The sequence below is a fragment of the Pogoniulus pusillus genome, chromosome 20, assembly GCF_015220805.1.
Source record: "Pogoniulus pusillus isolate bPogPus1 chromosome 20, bPogPus1.pri, whole genome shotgun sequence".
Taxonomy (NCBI): Eukaryota; Metazoa; Chordata; class Aves; order Piciformes; family Lybiidae; genus Pogoniulus; species Pogoniulus pusillus.
This window is the reverse complement of record NC_087283.1, coordinates 2,074,219-2,093,905: the sequence shown is the minus strand read 5'-3', so window position 1 is coordinate 2,093,905 and position 19,687 is coordinate 2,074,219. Positions and strand designations below refer to the sequence as shown.

Sequence of the window (19,687 nt, the reverse complement as noted above, 5' to 3'; positions counted from 1 at the left end):
GGCTGCTCCTCAGAACCTCATCATCTCAGCACAGAGCTTTGCAAGGAGGGAAAAACCCAAAGCCGTACTCAGGCTACTGCTAAATTTTCTCTCTCAGCAACAGCAAATTTCAGAGCAGATCCTCTTGCACCTGGGTCAGTGCAATCCCAAGCACAAATCCAGTTTGGATGGCAAACAGCTGAGAGCAGCACTAAAGAAAAGGACCTGAGGGTCTGGGGTTGGTCTCTTCTGCCAGGCAAGCAGCAACAGAACAAGGGGACACAGTCTCAAGCTGTGCTAAGGGCAGGTCTAGGCTGGATGTTAGGAGGAAGTTGTTGTCAGAGAGAGTGATTGGCACTGGAATGGGCTGCCCAGGGAGGTGGTGGGGTTGCTGTCCCTGGAGATGTTGAAGCCAAGCCTGGCTGGGGCACTTAGTGCCATGGTCTGGTTGATTGGCCAGGGCTGGGTGCTAGGTTGGACTGGATGAGCTTGGAGCTCTCTTCCCATCTGGTTGATTCTGCGATTCAATCCCAAAGCACAAGCCATAGTTCAAATCTTTGCCCAGGTGGATTTACTCATGTATACTCCTCAGGAAGCTCAAGTCAGAGATCTCAATTCAATTTCAAACACCACACAAAGGAAACTCATGTCTAGATAAGGTTAGCACTAGAGCTCAGCAGCAGCAAAACCAAAGTGGGGTGGTCAGGCAGGGGCAAAGGCACACAGGTTGAGCTTTCCTCATTCCTCCACTGCCTAGAGAGAGCTGCAGAAAGATGGTATTGACAAGTACTGGTGGTGTAGACTTCTAATGATAATAGGTGATTCTCCCCCTCTACTCTGCTCTGCTGAAACCTCACCTGCAGTACTGCATCCAGTTCTGGAGCCCCTATGACAAGAAGGATGTGGAGATGCTGGAGTGTGTCCAGAGCAGGGCCAGGAGGATGCTCAGAGGGCTGCAGCAGCTTTGCTGTGAGCACAGACTGAAAGAGTTGGGGCTGAGCAGGCTGGAGGAGAGAAAACTCTGAGGTCACCTTCTTGTGGCCTTCCAGGATCTGAAGTGGGCTACAAAAAAGCTGCAGAGGGACTTTTTAGGCTGTCTGGGAGTGATAGGACAGCCTGCTCTAGGGTAGGGTGTCCCTGCCTATGGCAGGGGGGTTGGAACTAGATGATGCTTGTGGAGCCTTCCAAACCTGCCCGATTCTGTGGTAGAAGGAAAGGGTTGGATATTTTGGGCCTTGCTGGAGAAGATGAGCTCCTTCTCAGCAGAAGCACTACAAAACTGCATGCTCTGATGCACAAACAGAAACAGCAAAGCTCTTAGCATCATATTCCAGATTATCAGAACAGCTCAGATCTCAACAGGAACTCCTATACCCAACACACTGAGCTGTGCAACACCTGACCTTCTTCAGACTGCATCTGATCTCCAAAACAATTACATCAGAGATTGTTTCCCTCTTGTCAAGAGACTTCAGCTCCCTCGTTGACCCTTACAGTGGGAAAATAAAAAGCAGCTTTAGAAACAGACAAAACCATTTTGCTATCTCCATAGCAGAGAAGAACACAGATTTGCTGATTTTTTTTTTCTTCCAAGAAAATAAAAACTTTCAGTTAAAAATAGGTAGAAATTCTGCAAGAGTCCTCTTTCTGCTATTTGCAAAATGGCAACACCTGGGAGGAGGGCTTGGTCTTTTGGAGTGTAGGAGAGCCCTGCAGAGGGACCTAGACAGGCTGCATGGGTGGGCAGAGGTCAATGGGATGAGATTGAACAAGGCCAAGTGCAGGGTTCTACATTTGGGTCACAGCAACCCCAAGCAGTGCTACAGGCTGGGGACAGAGTGGCTGAGAACAGACAGGCAGAGAGGGTGCTGGGAGAGAGGAGCTGAAGATGAGGCAGCAGTGCCCAGGTGGGCAGCAGAGGCAATGGCATCCTGGGCTGGCTCAGGAGCAGTGTGGGCAGCAGGACAAGGGAGGTTCTTCTGCCCCTGTGCTCAGCACTGCTCAGGCCACACCTGGAGTGCTGTGCCCAGTTCTGGGCCTCTCAATTCAAGAGGGATGTTGAGGTGCTGGAAGGTGTTTGGAGAAGGGCAGCAAGGCTGGGGAGGGGCCTGGAGCACAGCCCTGTGAGGAGAGGCTGAGGGAGCTGGGGGTGTGCAGCCTGCAGAAGAGAAAGCTCAGGGGGGACCTGAGGGAGGTTGTAGCTAGCTGGAGTTGGGCTCCTCTGCCAGGCAAGCAGCAACAGAACAAGGGGACACAGTCTCAAGTTATGCTGGGGGAGGTCTAAGCTGGATGTTAGGAGGAAGCTGTTGGCATAGAGAGTGATTGGCATTGGAATGGGCTGCCCAGGGAGGTGGTGGAGTTGCTGTCCCTGGAGGTGTTGAAGCCAAGCCTGGCTGGGGCACTTAGTGCCAATGGTCTGGTTGATTGGCCAGGGCTGGGTGCTAGGTTGTCCTGGATGAGCTTGGAGCTCTCTTCCAACCTACTTGGTTCTATGCTCTAGGCAGAAGAAAAACTCAGCCCACATCCTCCCAGAATAAAGGGGGGGTAAAAAATGATTTTCAGTGCAGTGAGCAACTAGAATCAGAACGTTTCACACTGAAATATGAATGCTGTGATCAAGTAGTTCTGCTTCCACACAAAATTCACTCTAACACCTAAAGAGGATCAAGTTGTAACGTTTGTGCAACCAGCCACTGATTCCCACCTCCTCTGCATTCCTAAGGGAACAAAAAAAAACCCCACAATAAAATATTAAGGAGAGGTGAAACACAAAAAGCAACCAGGCTGAGGGAGAAGCTGACAAAGAAGGAATTGGAGGAGACATTTATGATAAGCCATTAAATAAAACCTTATGCAGGATACTGTAAGAAGTGTAGTAAGTGCAGCTGCTTTTTATTCCTGTAAAAACAGCCATCTCTTTTCTGTCCAAGAATATACTGAAGGTACTTCCTCAATCACCCCCCCTCATCTGCTTAAAACACTCAGTCAATAGTTTATCAGTCTCTGTCAACATAAATAAATTGGATGCCAAAGTGAGGGTGAAATGAGGAGAAACAACATTCGAGCTGCACTTAGGAAAGATTAGGTGTCAGGAATGGTGCCAGTGGAACCTGACAGGCTTAAGAGCAGGCATGATTCTACAGACCATGCTTCTGCATGAAATGGCTCAAGATCAAGCCAGGTTTTGGGGGGGATGAGGACACCAAGAGCAGCCTTGCAGAAAAGGACTTGGGGGTGCTGGTGGAGGAGAAGCTGAACATGAGCCAGCAGTGCATGCTTGAAACCCAGAAAGCCAGTGGCAGCCTGGGCTGCATGCACAGCAGCATGGTCAGAGACAGAGAGAGGGGATTCTGACCCTTTGTTGTGCTCTGGTGAGACCTCACCTGAAGTGCTGTGTCCAGCTTTGGAGCCCTCAGGACAAGGAGGGCATGGACCTGCTAGAGCTGGTAGAGAGGAGACCACAAAGATTATCAGAAGGTTGGAGCACTACAATGCCAGGCTGAGAGAGTTGGGGCTGTTCAACCTGGAGAAGAGAAAGCTCCAGGGAGGCCTGAGAGATGCATTTCAATAGCTGAAGGGGAAAGCTGAGGAGGAACTGTGTAGAAAGGCCTGCAGCAACAGCACAAAACTAGTGCAGGGAAGCTTTAGCCTGGACATGACAAGCTCCTTCCAATGAGAGTGGTGAAATACTGGAGCAGGCTGCCCAGAGCCGTGGTGGAGGACTCATCCTTGGAGACATTCAAGGTGAAACTCCATGGGGCCCTGTGCAACCTGTTCTACGTGGGGATGTCCCTGTTCACTGCCACAGAGGTTGTCCAGGCGACCTCTGAGGATGCCTTCCAGCCTGACGCCTGATGTGATGCTCACCTGAGGAGCAGTGCTGTGGTTTGAGGGGTTCCAGGTTGCCCCAGCCTCATTCTGCTTGCCAGCCCTGCCCAAATCCCAGAGGCAGGACAGACTGGAACCCTTCCTTTCAGCTGCTGAGGACCACCTGCCGCATTTAGGGCTGCCTCAGGGCTATGCTTTCTCTTCTAGCTCACCAACTGCTCACCTCCTTGAGCAGAGCCTTGGACAAGTTTCAGAGCTCCCCTCACACATTTCCAAGCACACTGCTGGTTTCTACTACTAGATTCTTTTTCAAGGAGTGCAAAAATGGAAACTCAGTCTTTCACCAGCAATAGCCTCCTCCTAAAAACTGCCTGTTTTCAGCTCCTAGTTCATCAACAGCTCCATGTGTAACTCTCAGATATCTTACAGGCAGAAAAAAACACAGCTAACAATGTCTAGAAATAAATCATAGTATCTTAAAGCTGACAACTTTCCCCTGAAATGCAACAGAAACCTCTAGCTGAGGGAATCAAACACTCTTCGAGCATGTCTGCTCATTTCCAACCTCTCCAAGCTGTGCCAGTGCAATTCCAAAGCAGAGTTTTCTCTGGCTACTCAGTTTCACAGCTCTAAATAAGCAAGATGTGCTAGAGTAGGGGAATCTGCAGGTCCCAAGACAGGAATAAAAAGGGGGATGGAAGGAATAGAACGGATCAGCTGCCTACCAGACGTTTTGTAACTCCCATAACCTGGCTTTTATTTGCTAGAACCAGAAAGCTGCAGCTGCCTTTGAGCTCGTTATAAACCCCTAACCTATCAGCTTCCCTTGGCTCTCTTGTTCTTTAAAGGCTGGGTGTTTTTCTTATCTCCCTCCCCCTTCCCCTTAAGAAAACTGCCCTGCTGCAAAGGGCATTAGAAATAAAGATTGCATTTCAGCTGCAGACAGAGCCAGCAAAAAAGCTTCCCTAATTACATTGCTGATTATGTGAGCAGTCCTCCACTTGACAATACAATTACACTGAGGGAGGAGAACATCTTCATTACCCTGGAAAAAAAAGGGAGCAAGGGCTTCCTCTGCTTTAAAGTTTATGGACTAGGAGCTGGACATGGGAACTTCACTTGAACTCCAAAAGGTCAGATGTACCTTCTGAAAATACCAGCTTTTCCCCTGCACAAATCTCTCTGCTACATAATTCATAGCTTTTGTTCTTCCCAGGAAACTTCTTCGGCTCCCAGGGACAGGCTAACCTCACCCCACAGCACTAACCGTGAGTCGGAGCCTCCCTCTCTGGCTCAATGTCTGCCCTGCTGTATTTCTATCACACAGAAGTCAACAGAGTCACAACGATCCTAACACATCTGGCAGTGCCAGAGGTGCAATATAGTCCAATCTTGCAGGAACTCCTCAGCAGCTTCAAAGCAGAGAAACCACTACAGCAGGCCCATGGTGTAAAAGGAAACTCTATCAAAAGCTGCTCTGCTAACAACAGGATGGTGACAACTCTCAGCCTGCTAATAAATCACCAGCTTCCCATGTTTAACCTCCAAAACCATTTCAATATTCATTCTTCAACCACCTTCCTTAAGCCTGTTTTCCAGATGGGTGACTGAGGAGGGCTGAGAGTCAGTTCCTCCTTTTCCTGATAGCAGCAGCAAACCTCAGCTGGCTTCAGGTGCACAGTACCCTGGGTTCATCTGGTCATCAAGCATGCTGAGCTGGTTAGAGCCAGGACCCCACTCCTGAACTGATAGCCCTCACACTTGCCAGTCTCTGGCTAGATTTGGGTATGTTCCCACGAGCTGAACATGAGAAAAGCATCCTTTTGAACACTGGGAAGGGAGAGACCACAGCATTCATCAAAAGTCTAGCTAGAAACTGCAGCTCCCTTGCAGTTCTGAGTAGTGCTCTTCTACTGCAGAACAACAGGTTCCAGGTATCAAACCACAGCCCCAGCTCAGTCACTGCAGAAGAGCAGGTCCCAGGTATCAAACCACATCCCCAGCTCAGTCACCACAGAAGAGCAGGTCCCAGGTATCAAACCACAGCCCCAGTTCAGTCACTGCACAAGAGCAGGTCCCAGGTATCAAACCACAGCCCCAGCTCAGTCACTGCACAAGAGCAGGTCCCAGGTATCAAACCACAGCCCCAGCTCAGTCACTGCACAAGAGCAGGTCCCAGGTATCAAACCACAGCCCCAGCAGAAGAGCAGGTCTCAGGTATCAAACCACAGCCCCAGCAGAAGAGCAGGTCTCAGGTATCAAACCACAGCCCCAGCAGAAGAGCAGGTCTCAGGTATCAAACCACAGCCCCAGCAGAAGAGCAGGTCTCAGGTATCAAACCACAGCCCCAGCTCAGTCACTGCAGAAGAGCAGGTCCCAGGTATCAAACCACAGCCCCAGCTCAGTTCCATTCATGAGCTGAAGATTTATTTGGTTTCATGGAGCATTAAGCCTATTTGCCAACAGAGAGTAGAAGCTCTGGGTCTGCTCCACCAAAGCACAGACAGATTTGCTCCTGTTACAGCTCCCCTCACAAGGTGTGCCTGCAGCCCACCCCTTGGCAGCACAAGGGCATCACAACCCAGCACCCTCCTGGGCTCCCTCATGAAACTCGTGGCTTTCAGATGTCTCACTCCAGCTAACCACATTACTTGATACAAAGGAAACAGGAAAACAGCTCAGATACTTCCAGTCATCCTCTTCAATAAGTTCTGCCTTAAAGCCTTCAGCATGAACCACTAGCAGCCAAACCTTTAGTGCATGAGCAGCCAAACCGTAGCACCCACATTTGTAACTGCTGTGGCTTTTCCACACCAACTTAGCACTTGGTTACTTTAAAGCAAACAACTCCAAAGTTAGCTGCCATTTAGTGCTTTCAATTAACAGCATTTTATAAGCAACAGCATATATGAGCACTAGGACTCAGGCTCATTATAGAAGCCCTGCAAGCTTGCTTACTGTAAGTGCATCAAAGAAGTTTTCCCTTGCTGCTTTAAAAACAAGGAAAAAGCCTCATTTACACCATCCCCAACGGCCCCATTTCAACCACGGATTTTAAGGCTAAGGTTCTGCAGAGAGCATGCATTGTGTTAGCAGACACAGGGCTCTTAGGATACAAATAACCGGGATATTTCCACCATAATTGCTAGCAGCAACACAAATAAAACCTTCCTTCAGGAAAACGCCATTCTACTTTCTTTTTCTGTACTGGGGTTTCATTTACAAGGGGGAGAGAAAGCTCAAATGCTGCATTCTAGCCCTTTCCAGCAACCCAAAGCAGAAAGTATAAGCACTTTGAACTCCACAGGCAAGACAATTCAGCTTGAGCTGCTCTCTCTGACACAGCACCCACCACAGCTGCCTGTAACACCCTCTGCAGCCAAATGCACACACCCCCCAACAAAACAGATGGACATCACCACATTCAGAGCACAGACAGACACCAAAGAGATAACAACTCAACCAACTTACAGGGAGAAGCTCCTGTCCTCATGGCCTCCACAGCAGCACACACCACTTGCTCCCTCAGCTCTCTGAAGGAAAACTGAAACCCTCTCCCACCCAAGTGAGCCTCATAACACCTGCAGCTGATTGCAAACTGCCTTCACCTGTCAGGGGCAGGGAAGGCAGCCTATCAATTTTAGTGCTGCCAGGTGCACCAGCAGACAGCTACAAGGAGAGAAGAGTCTGGAAGCAAGCTGGAGCGCTCATTACATGTTGATTGTCTCCAGAGGGCCCTTCCAACCCCTAACATTCTGTGATATCTCAAAGGTGTCCTACAATTTATCATGCCTCAGATAGTTCTGATGTATTTTTCCTGTATTATTTTGTAGTTTCTTAACCCCAAACCCACCCTATTTTATAATGCTCCTTTAATGTGACCAGAGAAGGGCAGCAAGGCTGGGGAAGGGCCTGGAGCACAGCCCTGTGAGGAGAGGCTGAGGGAGCTGGGGGTGTGCAGCCTGCAGAAGAGGAGGCTCAGGGCAGAGCTCATTGCTGCCTACAACTCCCTGAAGGGAGGCTGCAGCCAGGTGGGGTTGGGCTCTGCTGCCAGGCACCAAGGGGACACAGCCTCGAGCTGCACCTGGGCTGGACGTTAGGAAGAAGTTCTTCAGCCAAGAGTGATTTGCATTGGAATGGCTGCCTGGGGAGGCAGGTGTTTAATGAGGCACTGAGTGCCACGGGTTAGCTAGTTAGAGGGGTTAGGTGGTAGGTTGGACTCCATGATCTGAGGTCTTTTCTAACCTGGTTAATTCTGTGGTTCTGTGAAAAGGAGAAGGTGAGATTTTGCATTTACATGGACAAGAGAGATCTGAAGCTGGCTCAGAGGAACCTCAAGTTTATCAGCAGAGATTAAATACTTTGCTTCCCTACTTGGCTCTCCAGGGCTCAGGTTTCCTACTGGATTAGACAAACCTGCTCAGGTTTCAGCACATACCAGGATGATTTAAGAGCAGTGGCATTTGTTATTATAGAATCAGCCAGGGTTGGAAGGGACCACAAGGATCCTGTAGTTCCAACCCCCCTGCCATGGGCAGGGACACCCCACCCTAGAGCAGGCTGGCATCAGGCTGTTATGAGACAGTGCAAGAGCAAATGTTTGCAAGAAGAGCATTTATGGCTGCCTGTTTTCCCAGGAAAAGAGGGTCGGGGTTTTTGCTTTGCTTTAATTCTTTCCAATATTGAGATAGTTGGGTAGAAATGTATAGCACAGGCAGCAGTTAGTGGTGCAGTGTGTAATTAAGATTTTTATTAGAGCTCATTTGAATGAGCTACGTAATTTAGGTACTCATATATCACATCAAGCCCCTAATGAGAGATGTTTTCATCAAAACAACAGTAGTGACAGGACTGGGGGGAATGGAGCAGAGCTGGAGGTGGGGAGAGTCAGGCTGGAGGTGAGAAGGAAGTTGTTGAGCAGGAGAGTGGTGAGAGGCTGGAATGGGTTGCCCAGGGAGGTGGTTGAGGCCCCATGGCTGGAGGTGTTTGAGGCCAGGCTGGCTGAGGCTGTGTGCAGCCTGCTCTAGGGTAGGGTGTCCCTGGGCATGGCAGGGAGATTGGAACTGGCTGCTCCTTGTGCTCCCTTCCAGCCCTGCCTGATTCTGTGATAAACAGCCTTATTTCACTTTGTGGTAGCTTGTCAGGGAGCAGCTGAAAGTTTAGTTGCAGTCTTCATTTTCACTTATTAATTTAATATATTCTGAGCATATTCATTCCTCTAAACCTTTTATTTCCTCTGGTAAGTTTTATCACCTAAGAAACGTGATCTGAAGAAGCCTATCTCAGGGAGTCAAATCCTTGTGTGATACTCATCATCATGAATTCCAAATTTACTTTGCAGGAGTGCTCACTGCTGCATAATAGAGTTGGAAACTCCACAAAAATCTCCTGCCAATCCATCACACAGGGCATGTCTTCAAAAGCTACAGATAGACAGGAAGGAGAGGGAAAAAACCACCAAACCTTAAGATAGGTGAAAAATTCAGTTTCCCAAAAGCACACTGCTGTTAACACCACAGGAACTGGCTTTGCCAGAGAGTTAATGTAAACAGAGACTAAAAGCATGGATTTTTGCAGGCAAATGACCCAGGGAAGCAATTCCTGCTGCCAGTGCTGGGGAGCCTTGCAGCAAATTCCAGTCCCCCCATGGAAAACTTATTCCTAATATCCAGTCTCAGCTTGAGAGAGCCATTCCCCCTTCTTCCATCTCCAACTACCAGTGAGCAGAGCCCAGCAGCAGCCTCTCCACAATGGCCCTTCAGGCACCTGTAGACAGCAATGAGATCTGCCCTCAATCTCCTCTTCTTCACACTAACCATCCCCAGCTCCCTCAGTCACTGCTCATAAGATTTGTTCTCCAGCTTTGTTACCCTCCTCTGGACCTGCTCCAGCACCTCCACATCTCTCTTGTATGGCAGTGCCCAAAACTGAACACAACACTCAAGTGTGGCCTCACCAGAGCAGAGTCCAAGGGGACAATCACCTCCCAGCATTTCTAATCCCAGCCAGGATGCCATTGGCCTTCTTGGCCACCTGGGCACACTGATGCCTCACACTCAGCTGCCTGGGCACACTGCTGGCCCACACTCAGCTGCCTGGGCACACAGCTGCCTCACATTCAGCTGCCTGGGCACACTGCTGCCTCACACTCAGCTGCCTGGGCACACAGCTGCCTCACATTCAGCTGCCTGGGCACACTGCTGCCTCACACTCAGCTGCCTGGGCACACAGCTGCCTGGGCACACTGCTGGCTCACTCTCAGCTGCCTGGGCACACTGCTGGCTCACACTCAGCTGCCTGGGCACACAGCTGCCTCACACTCAGCTGTCTGGGCACACAGCTGCCTGGGCACACTGCTGGTTCACACTCAGCTGCCTGGGCACACTGCTGGCTCACTCTCAGCTGCCTGGGCACACTGCTGCCTCACATTCAGCTGCCTGGGCACACTGCTGCCTCACATTCAGCTGCCTGCCTATTACAACCTACAGACCTCTTTCTGCCAGCAGCTCTCCAGCCACACTGCCCCAAGCCTGTTGCTTGGGGTTGTTGTGCTCCAAGTGCATGACCTGGCATTTGGCCTTGCTGAAGCCTATTAACACTGGCCCATTGATCCAGCCTAGCCAAGTGCCTCTGAAGAGGAGATGCTCCTGGGGAGCACCACTGCAAGAGCTGCTTGGGCTGAGGGTTTCTCAGCTCACCATGGGGCTGCTGGCTGTGGGAGTGGCTGGGCAGATGGCAGTTCCTGGGAAGGCCCAGCCCCAGAGGATGAGAAATGTGGTTCCCATTAGCCTGCCTCCTAATCCTGCCGCATTCCTCGCCCACGGAGCGGCTTCCTCCCGGTCGCTGCCAGCTGGGGAGCCAAAGCCAGGAAACTCCTTACATGGCTGTAATAAGTTCAAGCCTCCTCTTTCAGCTCCCCTCCACCCCAGAATGCAACTTTTGAACCATGTGCTTCTCACTGAAACTCACACCTGCTCTTTGTTTAGCTGCGGAGGAGTCCTGCCCGGATTCAGATGGTAGGAAAACACTTCTCCTTTGAAGGCTTCAGGGTGATTTATTTAGCTGCTTCTGGCCAGTGCCTGGGAAACATGATCCATGTCTGAAGGACTTAAGCTTGTTCCAGCTTCTATTATTCTCCATTATTAAGGATGGCACAGAAAGTGCAAGGATTTCCAAAGCATTAGCAAAAACAGCCACGGCTCCTGCACACATGTAACAGCAGAGGCCATTAGCAGCCCTGCTACAGCACACAGACTGGGGCTGAGAGGAGGGGGGTGGAAGTGTCCCCAAAAGATCTCACAGGAGAGGTTAACTTCTGTAAATGATGCCTGCTTCTTGCTCATGAGAGCAGCAGACTTGGTTGAGGAGCTCTCTGTTGAGAACTTCACGCATGTTCTTTAGCACGAGGGTGGTGGAACACTGGAACAGGCTGCCCAGGGAGGTTGTGCATGCCCCATCCCTGGAGATATTTCCAGGGGAGGCTGGAACGAGGCTCTGAGAAATCTGATCTAGTAGAGGATGTCCCTGCTGAGTGCAGGGAGTTGGACTGGATGCACTTTGGAGGTCCCTTCCTACACTAACCAATATAGGTGAGCTCTGCCCATAGCAGAGGGGCAGGATCCCCCCTCTCCATCTCTGGCCACGCTGCTTTGGATGCAGCCCAGGCTGCAGCTGCCCTTCTGAGCTGCAAGTGCCCACTGCTGCCTCACGTCCAGCTTCTTGTCCAACAGGACTCCAGATCCTTTTCTGCAGGGCTGCTCTCAGTGTCACCATCCCCCAGCCTGGACTGATATCTAGGTGCAGGACCTCACACTTTGCCTTAATGAACCTCATGAGATCCCTCTGAGCCCACCTTTGCAGCCTGCCCAGGCCCCACAGGATGGCACCCAGCCCATCCTTCAGGCTTATCAACCACACCACTCAGCTTGGGAGCAAACTCAAGGGCTCCAACATACAGACAAGAAGGCAGAGCTTCAGAACACAGCTTTTCATAAAGGTAAAACCATAAAACATTGCTGAAAACTAAGCAGTAGGCAGCACCAGAGAACTAGGAGCTATTTTGGATGCAGGATTCCTTTCCCTTGGGAACCAGCACATGGAAAATCCCTGCAGCTTGGCAAGATGTCCCAACAAAGGTTCTACTTCAGCATGAAAATCACAGAATCTATCAGGCTGGAAAAGTCCTTTGAGATCATCGACTTCAATTTATCACCCAACATTATCTAATCAACTAAATCATGGCACCAAGTGCCACATCCAGTCTCTTTCTAAACACTTCCAGGGGTGGGGACTCCACCACCCCCCAGAGCAGCCCATTCCAATGCCAATCACTCTTTCTGTTACTGCATCCAGTTCTGGAGCCCCTGTTACAAGAGGGCTGTGGAGATGCTGGAGTGTATCCAGAGCAGGGCCAGGAGGATGCTCAGAGGCTGCAGCAGCTCTGCTGTGAGCACAGACTGAAAGAGTTGGGGCTGTGCAGGCTGCAGAAGAGGAGGCTCCCAGGTGACCTTCTTGTGGCCTGCCAGGATCTGAAGTGGACTACAAAAAAGCTGGGGAGGGACTTTTTAGGCTCTCAGGTAGTGACAGAACCAGGGGGGAATGGAGCAAAGCTGGAGGTGGGGAGAGTCAGCCTGGCTGTGAGGAGGAAGTTGTTGAGCATGAGAGTGGTGAGAGGCTGGAATGGGTTGCCCAGGGAGGTGGTTGAGGCCCCATCCCTGGAGGTGTTTAAGGCCAGGCTGGCTGAGGCTGTGTGCAGCCTGCTCTAGGGTAGGGTGTCCCTGCCCATGGCAGGGGGGCTGGAACTGGCTGATCCTTGTGGTCCCTTCCAACCCTGATTCTATGAAGAATTTTGTCCTAAAATCTAGGCTAACCCTCCCCTGGTGCAGCTTGAGACTGTGTCCCCTCATTCTGTCACTGTGTCCAGGTGAGCTCTGTGGGTTTGGCTTTTCCCCAGGGCTGAGCATCCCCAGGGCTCCTCTGCAGCTGGGAGAGGAGCAGGATGGGCTGCAGGCGAGGACTGCAGCTTCTCCAGCTCCTCTAGACCTCAGCCATGCCATTCCCTGCCTCAGCACAGAATCTCTGGTGCTTACCTTGCAAGTAGGTCAGGGTGCCTGACCTGTGCACCAACTCTGCTTTTTCAGCTGCCCCCCCACTAGCATTTAGGGAGGATTCCTCTGCTTGGAAAACAATTAGTTTTTATGGAAGTTGACATCCATGCTCAGAGAAGTCTCTTTTAGAGGCTTAAGCTCCTGCTGGATGGTTGCATTTCTGCAGGACACAACCTGATAAGAAACGAAGGAAACTACATTTTTAAGGCTGCCTCCACCCCTCTCCCTGCCTGCTGGAAGAATGAGCAGTGCCTGTTTTCCACGAGGAGGGAGAAAGGGTACAAAGTGCTGAGCGTTCAGACTGGAGGCATACTCAGACTGCATATTTTCAGCCCTTCTATTAGCTGCTTTGTTGTGAAACCCACCCTAAGAAAACACTTCATCGGTGGATTCCACTGTAATTTGGTAGCAAATCCACTCAGCATTCTTCGTTGTTTATTTATTTGTCTTTTTGTCTGGACTGGGTCGTTTCTAATTTATTGCTGTTTATCGTTTGCAACAGGATCCTTCAGCTCTGCTCTCTGAACTCGGCCACCTGGGGGTTGTTATTTCAGAGACAGACAAGGACACTTTGGCATTCTCTCCACACGCTGGAAAAACACCAGGCTACAGGGGTGGCAGCCAGCTGCATGTGAGCAGAAACAAAAGAGCCTCCTCTGGTCCTGAAAGCTTAGGGGTCAAAGAGAGCTGGGAGTCTGCTTCTGCACCAGCATGGAAGACGTTTGAGGGTTTAGACAGAGAAAAAAATCCTTTGGCCTAAAGTCCCCAAGTCAGTGAGGGCTCAGAATCCTACCAGGAAGCAGCTGGGAGTCATTACTGCCCCTGGCCCCAACACTGCAGGATGTGAGGCACTCATTATCCAGCTAGAATGTGAACCCCCTCGAATTTAGACCATTCTTCTAAGGTCATTTATGCTGTCCACAGAGTCACAGAATGTTAGGGGCTGGAAGGGACCTGCAGAGATCATCGAGTGCAACCCCTCTGCCAAAGCAGGGTCAGCCACAGCAGGTGGCACAGGAATGCATTCATATGGCTCTGAAAGTCTCCACGGAAGGATGCTCCACATCCTCTCTGGACAGCCTACTCCAGCACCTTTACTTCAACATGAGGTTCCTGGGTTCTAGTCTGTGTCCACTGCCCCTTGCCCTGTGACAGGACACCAGCTGCCACTGAAGAGAGTGTGCTGGTTTGAGGCCAATGGGATATTGTAATGAGAGAAACGAGATGATAGGCTGTGAGAAGGAAGCAAGGCTGATGTCTGCTGCACTCAGAGGCTTGCTGAGACGTGTAACAGCAAGGGCACAAACACAGATCAGAGAATCTCTACCTGTCAGAGTCAGTGTCTGTGCTCTCTCTGGGCCTCTGCTGCCCTGCCTGGATCTGTGTAACCCAACTAATCATTCTGCTTCTAACCCCCCTTGCTGGTCCTCCCAGCTCACCTTGCAGGTAAGGCAGACTTTGGGATAAGGTGGAGGGGTGGAAAGAAGGTAGAAGGGAGGTTGGGAGCCCCTCCTGGGGACTCTGATTTCTGTATTACCTTTAACTTGCCTAGTTCTGTCTATAGCTGTAAATATTCATGTGTATTGTGCATATGTCTGCTTGCAAGCTGTGCTAAGCTGCAAGTACAGCTTCATTCCTCACCTGCCAACCGAGTCTAGTCTGGGTGATTTCATAAGAGTGGAGGAGCAGGTAACTCCCAAACCATCACAAACAGCCTGGCCCCTACTTTTTAATACCAACTCTGCAGGGACACCTCCCACCAGCCCAGGTTGCTCAAGGCCTCGTCCAAACTGGCCTTGAACACCTCCAGGGAGAGAGCATCCACAACCTCCCTGAGCAGCCTGTTCCAGTGCCTCACCATCCTCACTGGAAAGAATTCCCTCCTAATCTGCAGTCTAAATCTGCCCTTGAATTGTGGCTTTGCTTCTGCAAGCCCCTGAAGATTGGAAAGTGATGTAAATGGTTCCAAGAGAAGAGCACAGAGGCTCTGACACAGTTTGGTCCATTACTTTAATTCTTTCTCTGCTTGCCCACAGTTTTACCCATCCCTTGTAATGTGCTGAGCTCCCATTATCCCAACACACTGCCATTACTTTGAGAATCTTAATCTTGTTTTATGAGCACTATGGCATCAAGATAATATCACTTGTGTTAATTTTCCCTTCAGTAGTCACTCACCACCTAAAACATATGGCCATTATTTTCACCCTGGCAATAATCAAAGGAAATAGAATCTGAAGTTCTCCTTTAGGTATTAAAGGACTTGAAAGTAGAGCTAACTTCAGACCTGATTAGTAGGCCTACTGACTTCAGTGAGTGACTGGAAAAAAACATCCAACTGCCTGGTTTAGGGACCAGGTTTTAGAAGGCAGTTTTCAAAACACTGCCCTACAGAGAGCAATACATTGGTATTAAAATGACAATTTGGATGGCAGCCAGAGCCTCAGCCAGTCTAAGGTCCACCAAAATGATCCTTTATGCAAATCTCCAGCAGCTTCAGTGCAGGGACAAAAATCTGTATTATAGCAGGCAAGAAATGCCAGAGATGGCAAGGACTGATGATACAGGCTGGGGTTGGAGTGGCTGAGAGCAGCCAAACAGAGAGGGATCTGGGGGTGCTGATTGATACCCGCCTGAACATGAGCCAGCAGTGTGCCCAGGTGGCCAGGAGAGCCAGTGGCATCCTGGCCTGCATCAGGAATGGGGTGGCCAGCAGGAGCAGGGAGGTCATTCTGCCCCTGTACTCTGCACTGGTTAGACCACACCTTGAGTGCTGTGTTCAGTTCTGGGCCCCCCAGTTTAGGAGGGACACTGAGATGCTTGAACGTGTCCAGAGAAAGGCGACGAGGCTGGGGAGAGGCCTTGAGCACAGCCCTACGAGGAGAGGCTGAGGGAGCTGGGATTGGTTAGCCTGGAGAAGAGGAGGCTCAGGGGTGACCTTATTGCTGTCTACAACTACCTGAGGGGTGGTTGTGGCCAGGAGGAGGTTGCTCTCTTCTCTCAGGTGGCCAGCACCAGAACAAGAGGACACAGCCTCAGGCTGCGCCAGGGGAGATTTAGGCTGGAGGTGAGGAGAAAGTTCTTCCCTGAGAGAGTCATTGGGCACTGGAATGGGCTGCCCGGGGAGGTGGAGTCATCGTCCCTGGGGCTGTTCAAGGCAGGACTGGACGTGGCACTTGGTGCCATGGTCTGGCCTTGAGCTCTGTGGTGAAGGGTTGGACTGGATGATCTGTGAGGTCTCTTCCAACCTTGGTGATACTGTGATACTGTGAGTGTCCTGCTGTTGCATTATGTGGGATGCTGTTAACGTTTGTAAGCAAGGAGTGAGGCTTACCTGCTCCCTCAATATGGGCCTGGAGTGGTGAGGAGATGACTCTAAGCAGCAGAGAACAAGCTGACTGCTCAGGCATTTTACATGCCCAAGAGGTTTGCTACAGGTGCCCTAATTCCTGCACCAGGAACGTGTGGTGCTGCACAAACCCACACACAGACCCCTTTACAACACGGGCTGGTGCACTAACAAAGGACTCACCAACCAGCCTGGCATTTTAAGAGCTGCTGAAGGATGGGCTATAAAAAGCCTAAGTGCAAAGGGAAAATTTAACTGATGAGAATTAATTTTGCCTTTAAAAGGTCTCAATAAAACATTTCTGACCATAGCCTGCAAAATGCAGGCTGGGAAATGAAAAGTCAAATTTATCATGCCAGGGAAAAGGCCAAAATCTCTTTGAAATTTATTGTGATTTGGGGAGCTGAGTTTTGTGGCTCATTAAAAAGCCTGATTTCCACCAAATATTCATCAGCCATGCACTGAAAATCAGGCTGCTGAAACAACTCTAAGAGGGCTTTTTTCTTTCTGAAAACCAAGAGCACCCAAACTCAGGTGAACCTGCAAAGCATGCAGTGGAAGCTGTTATGAATATTGATTACTATTTTAGCACTGCTAAACATGTAGCAAAATAATCATAAACCTAAGAATAATTCAACATACAACTAAAATGCATTATGGAACCACAAAGTGGGCAAACAATTCATTCAGTGGATTTTGCCCCTGCACCTCAAACTTCCTACTCATAAATATCAACTTTGGTTTTGTAATCCATATTGTTCTCTAAATCAGAGAGAAAAACTTCTTTCAGCCAAGTGTTTTAAATGGAAAGACACTGAGGTGCTGGAGCCTCTCCAGAGAAGGGAAAGGTACTGAGGTGCTGGAGCCTGTCCAGAGAAGGGAGAGACACTGAGGTGCTGGAGTCTGTCCAGAGAAGGGAGAGACACTGAGGTGCTGGAGTCTGTCCAGAGAAGGGAAAGGTACTGAGGTGCTGGAGTCTCTCCAGAGAAGGGAAAGACACTGAGGTGCTGGAGTCTCTCCAGAGAAGGGAAAGACACTGAGGTGCTGGAGTCTGTCCAGAGAAGGGAAAGACACTGAGGTGCTGGAGTCAGTCCAGAGAAGGGAAAGACACTGAGGTGCTGGCGTCTGTCCAGAGAAGGGAAAGGTACTGAGGTGCTGGAGCCTCTCCAGAGAAGGGAAAGACACTGAGGTGCTGGAGCCTCTCCAGAGACGGGAAAGACGCTGAGATGCTGGAGCTTGTGCAGAGAAGGGAAAGACACTAAGATGCTGGAGCCTCTCCAGAAAAGGGAAAGACACTGAGGTGCTGGAGCCTGTCCAGAGAAGGGAAAGACACTGAGGTGCTGGAGCCTGTCCAGAGAAGGGAAAGACACTGAGGTGCTGGAGCCTGTCCAGAGAAGGGAAAGACACTGAGGTGCTGGAGCCTCTCCAGAGAAGGGAAAGACACTGAGGTGCTGGAGCCTCTCCAGAGACAGGAAAGACACTGAGGTGCTGGAGCCTCTCCAGAGAAGGAAAAGACATTGAGATGCTGGAGCCTGTCCAGAGAAGGGAAAGACGCCGAGGTGCTGGAGCCTGTCCAGAGAAGGGAAAGACGCCGAGGTGCTGGAGCCTGTCCAGAGAAGGGAAAGACACTGGTGGCAGAAAACCTTTGCATTCATTAGTCACAAAGGCAAAATCAGGTCTCAGACCTACAGTATAGAATCACCCAGGTTGGAAAGAGAGCTCCAAGCTCTTCCAGCCCAACCTAGCACCCAGCCCTGGCCAATCAACCAGACCATGGCACTAAGTGCCCCAGCCAGGCTTGGCTTCAACACCTCCGGGCACAGCCACTCCACCACCTCCCTGGGCAGCCCATTCCAATGCCAATCACTCTCTCTGACAACAACTTCCTCCTAACATCCAGCCTAGACCTGCCCTGGCACAGCTTGAGACTGTACACAAAGTGGGGAGGAGGCAGAGTGGATGGGAAGTAAAACACAGCCACAAGGAAAACAGCAACAAAGCCCAGCAAAAGCAAGAGCAAAAGCCTGCAGTCCTACATTGTAAGTGTTGAGCAGATTGGAACTTCCAAATGACAAAGAAGTAAGCCTTTTTCCCTGGAATGATGCTGAGTCTGTAGGAGATCATGACCCAGCTGATAAACAACATATAAGCCTCATTATCTTGATGCAGCCAAGAATGCTCTGAGGAATCTTTATGCATTTCCTCCCAGAGCAGGAAGGCAGAAGACACTCAGCTGTTTTTTAACATATCAAGTGGTAGCTGCTGATGGGTGAGCTAACATCAATCTGAGGCCTGGCAGCAGAGGTGCACGGCACAGGCACTCCCTTCTGCAGACACATGGCTAAAACCCAATCTGTTTGTTTTGCAGTTTTCATTTCCCAGAACCAAATATTTCAGAGATGTTTGTCTTGGTTTCCAAAGAGCTTACAAAGCCCAGGCCTTGAAGGTTTCCAACTGGAGTGGCAAAGCTTGTCAGGGATACTAATGTTTGGTTTACTTTTCTTCTACAGGCTTGTGAGTAACTTTTTTTTCTGCCCTAGAACAATATTTGGACAAAAAGACTACAGTGCTTTGATGGTTCCCCTCTTTTTTGTGTGCATGTTTGACCACCTAGTGTCAGCTGCTGTTGCTGTCAGGACTACTGGTACTGCCCTCTGCAAAACCCCAAAGCACAGAACCTTTACATCAGGGTTTCAAAACGAGTCCACTTGGCAGAGATGCAGCCAGCACATCCCATTCTTAGCTCCCTATCACCTTTAAGAACAGCTCACTCTGAGCAGAATAACGAGTGGCTACATGCTGGATGTGATAACTGCATCAGCAGCTCTCCTTCCAAAAAGCAAGTCTAGAAATGTTTGCAAGGTCACAGAATACACTCAGCTGGAAAAGACCTCCCAGATCAGCCAGTCCAACCCTCGACCCAACACTAAACCCTGCCCCTAGGCTTCATGTCAGAGATGGTGACTCCAGCACTCCCTGGGCAGACCATTCCAGGGCCTGATAATTCTTCACAGAGAGAGTTATCTCCTAGCATCCAGCCTGAACCTCCCCTGGCACAGCTTGAAACCATTTCCTCTGGTCCTGTCGCTTGCCACCAAAGAGGCTGCCCCCTCCTCATACCAACTCCCTTCAGGTAGCTGTAGAGAGCAGTAAGGTCTCCCTAGCCTCCTCTTTTCCAGACTGAACACCCTCAGCTCCCCCAGACACTCCATCTGCCCTCACCACAGAACTAGAGCTTTAGCTCTAACATTTCACCAGCACCTAAAGGTCCCTCTTGGGATCACACAGGAGTGTGTGGACTGGGAGGGGATTTAGTAAACGTTTCTAAGCGTGTGAGGGCTGGGGAAGGAGGGGACAGCCTCCTCTCACTTGTGCCCTGTGATAGGACAAGGGGCAACAGATGTAAACTGCAGCACACAAAGTG

General features: G+C 50.3%; 1 protein-coding gene across 5 annotated transcripts in view; it reads right to left on the bottom strand.

The window, feature by feature from the left end:
- CDH11 (cadherin 11) overlaps window positions 1-19,687 on the bottom strand; it is a 720,336-nt gene that overhangs the window by 319,085 nt on the left and 381,564 nt on the right. The window contains exon 1 of one of the 5 annotated variants that reach the window (XM_064159932.1): window positions 7,279-7,352. The exons of the other annotated variants lie outside the window; for them this stretch is intronic. The gene's annotated coding sequence lies outside the window, so the exon portion shown is untranslated. Of the gene's footprint in view, window positions 1-7,278; window positions 7,353-19,687 lie in introns of those variants that run through there. 5 annotated transcript variants of the gene reach the window in all.